Source organism: Bos indicus x Bos taurus, chromosome X (genome assembly GCF_003369695.1).
Source record: "Bos indicus x Bos taurus breed Angus x Brahman F1 hybrid chromosome X, Bos_hybrid_MaternalHap_v2.0, whole genome shotgun sequence".
NCBI lineage: Eukaryota > Metazoa > Chordata > Mammalia > Artiodactyla > Bovidae > Bos > Bos indicus x Bos taurus.
This window is the reverse complement of record NC_040105.1, coordinates 101,476,781-101,486,367: the sequence shown is the minus strand read 5'-3', so window position 1 is coordinate 101,486,367 and position 9,587 is coordinate 101,476,781. Positions and strand designations below refer to the sequence as shown.

Sequence of the window (9,587 nt, the reverse complement as noted above, 5' to 3'; positions counted from 1 at the left end):
AGAGACGGCATAGGCGAAGATCAGGAAACAACTGCTTAATTAAACATTAATTAAGGATATAAAGAGTAATAGAATGAGGATAGCTCAGTGAGGAAATTCAGTGGAGAAAAGAGGCTGAATAATTCAGCCAGAAGGTAAGAGAAAGAACAACATGGTGAGACCAAGTTTCCGTGAACAAGGCCCGCAGTTTATTTTCCAAAGTAGTTTTTATACCTTAAGTTATGCATAGAGGATAATGGGGGAAGGGGTAGAGTCATGCAGCAAGCCAGGCTTTCTTCCTGCAAACTTATCATATGCAAAAGCTTGGGTGATTTGCATCATCTTCTGGCCCAGAGGCCTGTTAACATTTTAAGACCCTTTCTACAGAAAACTTATTTTTCTCTAAAGGTGATTGGTCAGGAGCCACCCTCCAAAAGCATTAGATAAAGTTGCATTCCTACAGAGCAAAGGTGTGGTGGGCTATAACAAGAAAAAGAATTAACTCAAGGGTCCCAGGTTACAAACATTAAAGCTACTTACACCAATTATATTAATCAATACACTGCCAGGGACACAGCAGGTAAGGGATATGGAGACTTAGCAGCAAACATTGGCCCAACAAGTGAAAATCCCTTCACCAATACAATTTCTAATCAATCTTTTAACTACTCAAAAGAATCTGTGTTTAGACAGTTTAGAACATCTCCTGCCTCTCACAGTTGGGAGGCTCTGAATAATCACATGTGGCCGGAAAAACCTATTCAGGCAGGCTAGAGGATTTCCAAAGGAGTTTGTAGGTTGAAACACTGTCACACCCAGGAATTATTAACTGGAGCTGCAAGCTAACTCTTTTTTCAGAGAGGTAGTGGGGGACAGCCCCCCGTAAAGTCAGAGGTGTAGGTGAAAGCACAAAGCAGAAAGTAGGCAGACTCTGGTTTTGGGGGTATAAGCTCGAGAATTTCCAGGGGGACTCCTGAAGCTCGATCCCGCCTTTGTGTATGCCGAGCCTCCTTCCTCATGACCTTTGTCATGGGTGGAGTTCCTCACGCTGGCTCCCGGCAGTGATAGAATTCCAGTTGAGCTATTCCAGATCCTGAAAGATGATGCTGTGCAAAGTGCTGCACTCAATATGCAATATGCAATATGCACTCAATATGCAATATGCCCGCTCCCGGCAAGTCACTGTTTATCAGAATAGACCCTCAGGAGCAGAAACTGCCTCGAAACTATTCCAGGGTAGGAAATCTTAAATTGATGAATTACTGTAGGCTCAACATGGTCAATTCTAACAGTTAAAAATGCAGACTGATCCTCTCATAGGATCAGATCAGATCAGATCAGTTGCTCAGTCATGTCTGACTCTTTGTGACCCCATGAATTGCAGCACGCCAGGCCTGCCTGTCCATCACCAATTCCCGGAGTTCACTGAGACTCATGTCCATCGAGTCAATGATGCCATCCAGCCATCTCATCCTCTGTCATCCCCTTCTCCTCCTGCCCTCAATCCCTCCCAGCATCAGAGTCTTTTCCAATGAGTCAACTCTTCACATGAGGTGGCCAAAGTACTGGAGTTTCAGCTTTAGCATCATTCCTTCCAAAGAAATCTCAGGGCTGATCTCCTTCAGAATGGACTGGTTGGGTCTCCTTGCAGTCCAAGGGACTCTCAAGAGTCTTCTCCAACACCACAGTTCAAAAGCATCAATTCTTTGGTGCTCAGCCTTCTTCACAGTCCAACTCTCACAGGATAGCCCCCATATTTTGTAAGTTTTACATCCAGTGTGCATGTTCAGCAGCTAAGTTGTGTCCAACTCTGTGACCCCATGGTCTGTAGCCTGACAAGCTCCTCTGTCCATGGAGATTCTCCAGGAAAAAAATACTGGAGTGGCTTGCCGTTTTCTTCTCCATTTATATCCAGATGGGAGGCCAAGTTTTCATAATAATTATTAGAGAAAATCAACTTATGCTTCTGGCAGTGGGAGGAGAAAAAGACCCATTTTACAATACCCCAGAGGTCCTTCTTCATAAAAAGGCAAGCCTTCTGGGGAAACTAGGTAAGGGGAACATAGCCTACTGGGATATTATCAGAGTATACTGAAGGAAGGAAAATACCCAACTCCAGTCCACTCTAGCCATTCTGTCCAACCTAAGGGAATAGAAAAAAAAAAAAAAGAAATTTGTGAAGTTCACAGTCTAGAAGCATAAGCTCACTAGAAGACTGAAACCTAATCATAAAACTATAGAATTCTTTCTCTTCTCTTAAAACTAAGAATCCCATTAATAAAGTACTATTAGTAGTTCCTTTTACTTGATACATCATGTATGGCTGTCAAGAAAAAAATTACACAAAAAGTAAAAAAAAAAAAAAAAAATATATATATATATATATATATATGCTTTGAGCAGAGCAAGCATCAGAACTACATGCCAGGGAGGCTGGAATTATCAGAGTGAGAGTTTTAAAATAGCTGCCCTGTCCTTAATTGCTCAGTTATGTCTGACTCCTTGTGACTTCATGGACTGTAGCCCACCAGATTCCTCTGTCCATGGGATTTTTCAGGCAAGAATACTGGAGTGGGTTGCCATTTCCTTCTCCAATAATGGTGTGACAATGAGATAAATACATGCAGAAAAATGAAACTCTATTCTTATCTAACACCACTCAAAAATTAATTTGAAATGGATCTAAGACTTAAACATAGACCTGGTAATAAGAAATTCCTAGAATAAAACAGGGAAAGAAGCCCCTCAATATTCATCTTGGCAATGATTTTTTTTTTTTTTTTTTGAGTGATACTGAAACCACAAGCAACAAAAGCAGAAATCAAAGTATTTAACAACTTAAGAATGATTTATTTTTTGGAAATGGTAGGCTAAAAAGCCACTATTCCATGTTATCAGCATTTTAGTTTTTCTTAACATTCTTTGGTTAAACCTCTAAAATTATTAAAGATTGGGTTACCTGTACAGCATTTTTAAAATGGTGTTTGAGTCTTCAACAGTTATTTAACTTGTTAATTGGAACAGGTCTAGGAGCTACTCAGTTTCAGCATAAAATTGGATCTAGTTACCTACATCAGTCGGAGAAGGCAATGGCACCCCACTCCAGGACTCTTGCCTGGAAAATCTCATGGATGGAGGAGCCTGGAAGGCTGCAGTCCGTGAAGTCGCTGAGGGTCAGACACGACTGAGCGACTTCACTTTCAGTTTTCACTTTCATGCACTGAGGAAGGAAATGGCAACCCACTCCAGTGTTCTTGCCTGGAGAATCCCAGGGATGGGGGAGCCTGGTGGGCTGCCATCTATGGGGTCGCACAAAGTCGGACACAACTGAAGCAACTTAGCAGCAGCAGCAGCGGATCTACATCAGTAACTAAGCAATTTTTGAACATTGGCTGTGCTGTACTGTATTAGGTACTGGAAATATCAACTTCAGTAAAAGACTTGGTTCTCATGGATATTTAAAGTTAAATGTGGATCCAAGCCTTAGACCAAAAAAATGTAAAATGTGGTATTATAGTTTAGTATTATTCCTGACATTATTTTATAATTTATGTTATTGTAATACTTTTAGAATATTATTCATAATCAAGAACAATGAAGTATATACATTTTCTTAAACTTTTTAATTTACAGCAGATTTTTTGATTTTCTTATTTAATTTAAAATGTTAGAGACAATTTTATTAAGGAATTTTAAAAATTGATCCTCATTGCTGTTATGTGTACATAAAGAAATTAGTTTCAAAATTGGGATGTTAGAAACTTCATCAGTTCTTGCTTGTGGTTAAGAGTAGAGGCAGGCAGATTGAAAACACAGGAGTAAGAGGAAAGTTTTGGAGTTAGTAGGAGTATTCTATATCGTGATCATAGTGATGATTACACTAATATATACATTTGTCAGAAGTTGTTGAACAGTAGTCTAAAATGAGTTTTATCATATATAAATTTTATACCAATATATTTATTTAAAAAGAAAAATGTGAGACAGTGCCAGGCTGGATGAATCTCCAGCTGGAATCAAGATTGCCAGGAAAAATAACAACCTCAGATATGCAGATGACACCACTCTAATGACAGACAGGGAAGAGGAACTAAAGAGTGTGTTAATGATGGTGAAAGAGAAGAAAAAGCTGGCTTAAAACTCAATAGCCAATGCAGGAAGCTGTGACTTAAAAGGGCAGCCGACCCCAGGCCCTTCCTCCCTCCGTCCATCTCTGAGTCTATGATTCTCACAGGCCTGTGCCTCTTCTCCATGAGAGAGCATCTCCATCCTGTCACCATGCACCAGTGCCTGGTGAAGTGCTGCTGCTGTCCCGTGTCGAGCCTGCTGCCCTGGATTCTGTGGCTACTGACTCCACCACGCTGCTGGGCTGGCCCTGTGGGGCAGCATGCTGCAGCCATCAGTGCCCTGCAGCCAGGGCTTGTGCCATCCGCTCAGTGACACTACAGCGAGGTGGTGGCCAACTGCGAGGATGACCTCAGCTTCTTCAATATGGTGGAGGGCTTCTTCGACCGTAGTGCCAGCATCATGGAGGACAAGCTGGTGGAGGACCTCAAGACCCAGGAGACCGAGGAGCAGAAGCAGAACCTGGTGCATGGCATCCTGCACTTCATCAAGCCCTGCGATCATGTGCTGAGCCTGTCCTTCCACATCCGGCATGACGACAGCTCCTGGGAAGTCATTGAGGGCTACTGGGCCCAGCACAGCCAGCACCGCATGCCCTGCAAGGAAGGTATCCATTATAGCACTGATGTGAGTGTAGATAAAGTTAAAGCTCTGGCTTATCTGATAACATATAAGTGTGCAGTGGTTGATGTGCCATTTAGGGTTGTCAAAGCTGATGTTTAGGTCAATCCCAAGCACTATACTGATAATGAATTGGAAAAGATCACAAGGAGGTTCACCATGGAGCTGGCAAGAAGGGCTTTATTGGTCCTGGCATTGATGCGCCTGCCCCAGACATGAGCACAGGCCAACTGGAGATGTCCTGGATTGCTGACACCCATGGTAGCACTATAGGGCACTCTGGTGTTAATGCCCATACCTGTATTACCAGTAAGCCCATCAGTCAGCATGGAATCCACAGACGGATCTCTGCTACTGGTCAGGGAGTTTTCCATGGAATTGAAAACTGCATCAATGAATCTTCTTACATGAGTATTTTAGGAATGACACCAGGATTTGGAGATAAAACATTTGCCGTTCAGGGATTTGGCAATGTGAGCCTGTACTCTATGAGATATTTACATCGTTTTCGTGCTAAATGTGTTGCTGTTTGTGAGTCTGATGACAGCATATGGAATCCAGATAGTATTGAACAAAAGGAACTGGAATACTTCAAATTGCAACATGAAACAATCCTGGGCTTCCCCAAAGCAAAGATCTATGAAAGGAGAATCTTGGAGGTTGACTGTGACATCCCTGCTGCCAGCGAAAAGCAGCTGACCAAGTCCAATGCACCAAGAGTCAAAGCCAAGATCATTGCTGAAGGTGCCAATGGACCAACAACTCCAGAAGCTGATACGATTTTGCTAGAGAGAAACATCATGGTTTTTCCAGATCTCTACTTGAATGCTGGAGTAGTGACAGTATTTTACTTTGAGTAGCTAAAGAATTGAAATCATGTCAGCTATGGCCATTTGAACTTCAAATATGAAAGGGATTCTAACTACCACTTGCTCATGTTTGTTCAAGAGAGTTTGGAAAAGAAATTTGGAAAATATGGTGGAACTATTCCTTATTGTACCTACAGCAGAGTTCCAAGACTGGATATCTGACAAAGACATTGTGCACTCTGGCTTAGCTACACCATGGAGCACCCTGCCAGGCAAATCATGCACACAGTCATGAAATGTAACCTGGGATTGGACCTGAGAACAGCTGCCTATGTCAACACCATTGAGAAAGTCTTCAAGGTGTACAATGAAGCTGGTGTGACCTTCACATAGACCAGACTGTGGCTGACTTCTTCACTACCCTCTTCACCTCTTCTGCTGCAGACCTATCATAAGTTTACATGTAACCACAGAAATCTTTCTCATGACCTAATAGATGATAGACACCATTCTCAACAAGTCAATCCAAATCAGCCCCTTAAGGAAAAAAAAATAATAATGAGTTTAGGGGATCATATATAAGCTAATAAGTGATAGTAGAAATTAGCCATGCCAGAAAGTCATTTGGGCATTTTGCCTTTAAATAAAAGATTTGTTTCCATCTGCTTGTGCTGCCTTTCTCCATGGCTGCTTCCCAGCACATTCAGCTGTGGCCCTAGGAAGGCACCTGTTATCCAAAATGAGTCAATCACTTGCCCCTTCAGCTCTTAAAAAGTCTATCAGGTGCTTTGACACATTTAAGAAACAGGTATATGGCATTTTCAGAAGGTAGCATGGTCCTCAAGTGAGTTATTGCTATTTTACATCAGCAAAATAACTCAATTTTACAGGTTACAAGCAACAACAACAACAAAAACTTTATGCATTTCATTCTTTTAGAATAAAATAAGTACATGCTGCTGTAAGAAAATTGCCTTTAATCACTTAACAAGCCTAACCTTGACTCAAGCAGTGAATGCCTATAAACATAATAAGTGAAAAAAACTAGTATTTTTATAACATAAAACAATATCAATTATAGCTTGTCAATTGCAAACTGTCACCTCACACGCTATCAAAATAATGCTCAAAATTCTCCAAGCTAGGCTTCAACACTACAGTTGAAGTTCAACAGTTCAACTGTGAACTTCTAGATGTTCAAGTTGGTCAAATCGTCAACACCCATTGGATCATCAAAAAAGCAAGAGAGTTCCAAAAAGACATCTACTTCTGCTTTATTGACTATGTCAAAGCCTTTGACTGTGTGGATCACAACAAACTGTGGAAAATTATTAAAGAGATGGGAATACCAGACCACCTGACCTGCCTCATGAGAAATCTGTATGCAGATCAAGAAGCAATGGTTAGAACTGGACATGGAACAACACCCTGGTTCCAAATTGGGAAAGGAGTATGTCAAGGCTGTATATTGTCACCCTGCTTATTTAACTTGTATACAGAGTAAATCATGAGAAATGCTGGGCTGGTTGAAGCACAAGCTGGAATCAAGATTGCCAGGAGAAATATCAATAACCTCAGGTATGCAGATGACACCACCCTTATGGCAGAAAGCGAAGAAGAACCAAAAAGCCTCTTGATGAAAGTGAAAGAGGAGAGTGAAAAAGTGGGCTTAAAGCTCAACATTCAGAAAACAAAGATCATGGCATCTGGTCCCATCACTTCATGGCAAATAGATGGGGAAACAGTGGAAACAGTGTCAGACTTCATTTTCCGGGCTCCAAAATCAATGCAGATGGTGACTGTAGCCATGAAATGAAAAGACACTTGCTCCTTGGAAGAAAAGTTATGACCAACCTAGACAGCATATTAAAAAGCAGAGATATTACTTTGCCTACAAAGGCCCATCTGGTCAAAGCTCTGTTTTTTCCTGTAGTCATGTATGGATATGAGACTTGGACCATAGAGGAAGCTGAACACTGAAGAATTGATGCTTTTGAGCTGTGATGTTGGAAAAGACTCTTGAGAGTCCTTTGGACTGCAAGCAAATCAAACCAGTCAATCCTAAAAGAAATCAGTCCTGAATATTCATTGGGAGGACTGATGCTCCAAAACTTTGGCCACCTAATATAAAAAGCTAACTTATTAGGAAAGACCATGATGCTGGGAAAGTTTGAAGGCAAGAGAAGGGGACGAGGATGAGATAGTTGGATGGCATCACCGACTCGATGGACATGAGTTTGAGCAAGCTCTGGAAGTTGGTGATGGACAGGGAATCCTGGTGTGCTTCAGTCCATGGGGTCACAAAGAGTCAGATAAAACTAAACGATTGAACTGAACTGAACTGAACACAGGAGTGACACCTGGGTAGCCAAGCTAGCAGGTAAACATAAGAAAAAAGTTTTGAACAGGAATATCAGAGTCACCACCCTGTGAGGAAAATAGACTTCACAGAATTACTTCAGTCAAAGCATAAAACAAACAAATGATTAATCAACCAATAGCAACAACACTCCTCTAACAGGAGGTAGTAGGTATTGTTATCCATGTTGCTGCCATATGTTATCTAAAATATCTAGTATTCAACAAAAAATTATGAAGCATGACAATGAAATAGAAAAGTATAATCCTACACAGGGATGTGGGGAAGAAGTTAATAGAAATTGACCCAAGGAAGCCTAGACATTGTAGACAAAGACAAATATCAACTGTCATAAATATGTCCCAAAAATTACAGGAAACCATGTTTAAAGAAGTAAAATATGAGAACAAAGTCTCAATAGAGAATATAAATAAATACCCAGAAAAGATTAAAAGAAACAAATAGAAACACTTCAGTTGACAAACTGAAATGAAAAGTTCACTAGAGGGGCTGAACAGCAGATTTAATAAGCAGACAGAAGAATCAGTTAGCTTGATAGAGTAATAGAGATTTGAATACAGATAAAAAAGAATAAAGAAGAATGAAAAGATACCACTGTCAAACTTCTGAAAACTAAAGGCAAAAAGAGAACCATAAAAGTGACAAAATAAAAAAATGAGTTGTCATGTACAGGGAACCTAATAAGTTTTACAGCTGGCATCTTATCAGAAACAATAGAGACCAAAGGCAGTGGCATGATATATTTAAAATACTAGGGGAAAAAAAAAAAAAACGGTCAACTAAGAACATTATATCAAGCAAAATTGCATTTCTAAAATAAAGACAAAATAGAAGCATCCCAGATAAACAAAGACTGAGAGAATTTTTGCCAGTAGACCTAGCTTAAAGAATACTAAGGGGAATTTTTCAGGCTTAATGCAAGTGACACCAGTCATTTATTCAAATCTGCACAAATATACAAAAAACAGCAGTAAATGTAAGTATGTAGGTAGTTATACAAGATGGTATAACTGCCTATCTATCCCACTGTCTTCTCTTAAATTATTTAAAAATTGCCCCAAACAGTATTTCTACAACTGTTTTAAAGGATAAAGAACATATATAAATGGGTTTCCATGTTCTCCTCCAGGGAAGCTTTCTCACCCAGGGATAGAACCTGCATCTCTTATGTCTCCTGCATTAGCAGGTGGGTTCTTTACCACTAGCACCACCTGAGAAGTCTCAAATAAGAGGGTTACTATAACAAACTCTATAAGCATACTTGTTCTCCTTTCTTGTTAAAACTTATTCAGACTTATATAAAGAAATTATGTAAAGTAATAATTATAGCAAGGTATTGTTGGCTTTGTAACATGTACAATTACATATGCACAATAATAATGGGCTTCCCTGTTTGCTCAGCAGTAAAGAATCCACCAGCCAAGCTGGAGTGAGATCACAGGCCAGGAAGATCCCCTGGCAGAGGAAATGGCTACTCACTCCAGTATTCTTGCCTGGGAAATCCCATGGACAGAGGAACCTGGCAGCTCCAGTCCCTGGGGTCTCAAAGAGTTGGACATGACCGAGTGACTAAACAACAATGATAACAAAAATGACAGCAAATAGAGTTATATTCTATGAAAGTTTCACTATTTTGCCAGAATTTAGTATACATTTTAAATATATTTTGATAA

General features: G+C 40.3%; 1 pseudogene; it reads left to right on the top strand.

Moving 5' to 3' along the window:
- The first annotated feature begins 1,140 nt into the window (after positions 1–1,140).
- LOC113888126 lies at positions 1,141–5,927 on the top strand (annotated as a pseudogene).
- The last annotated feature ends 3,660 nt before the right edge of the window (positions 5,928–9,587 follow it).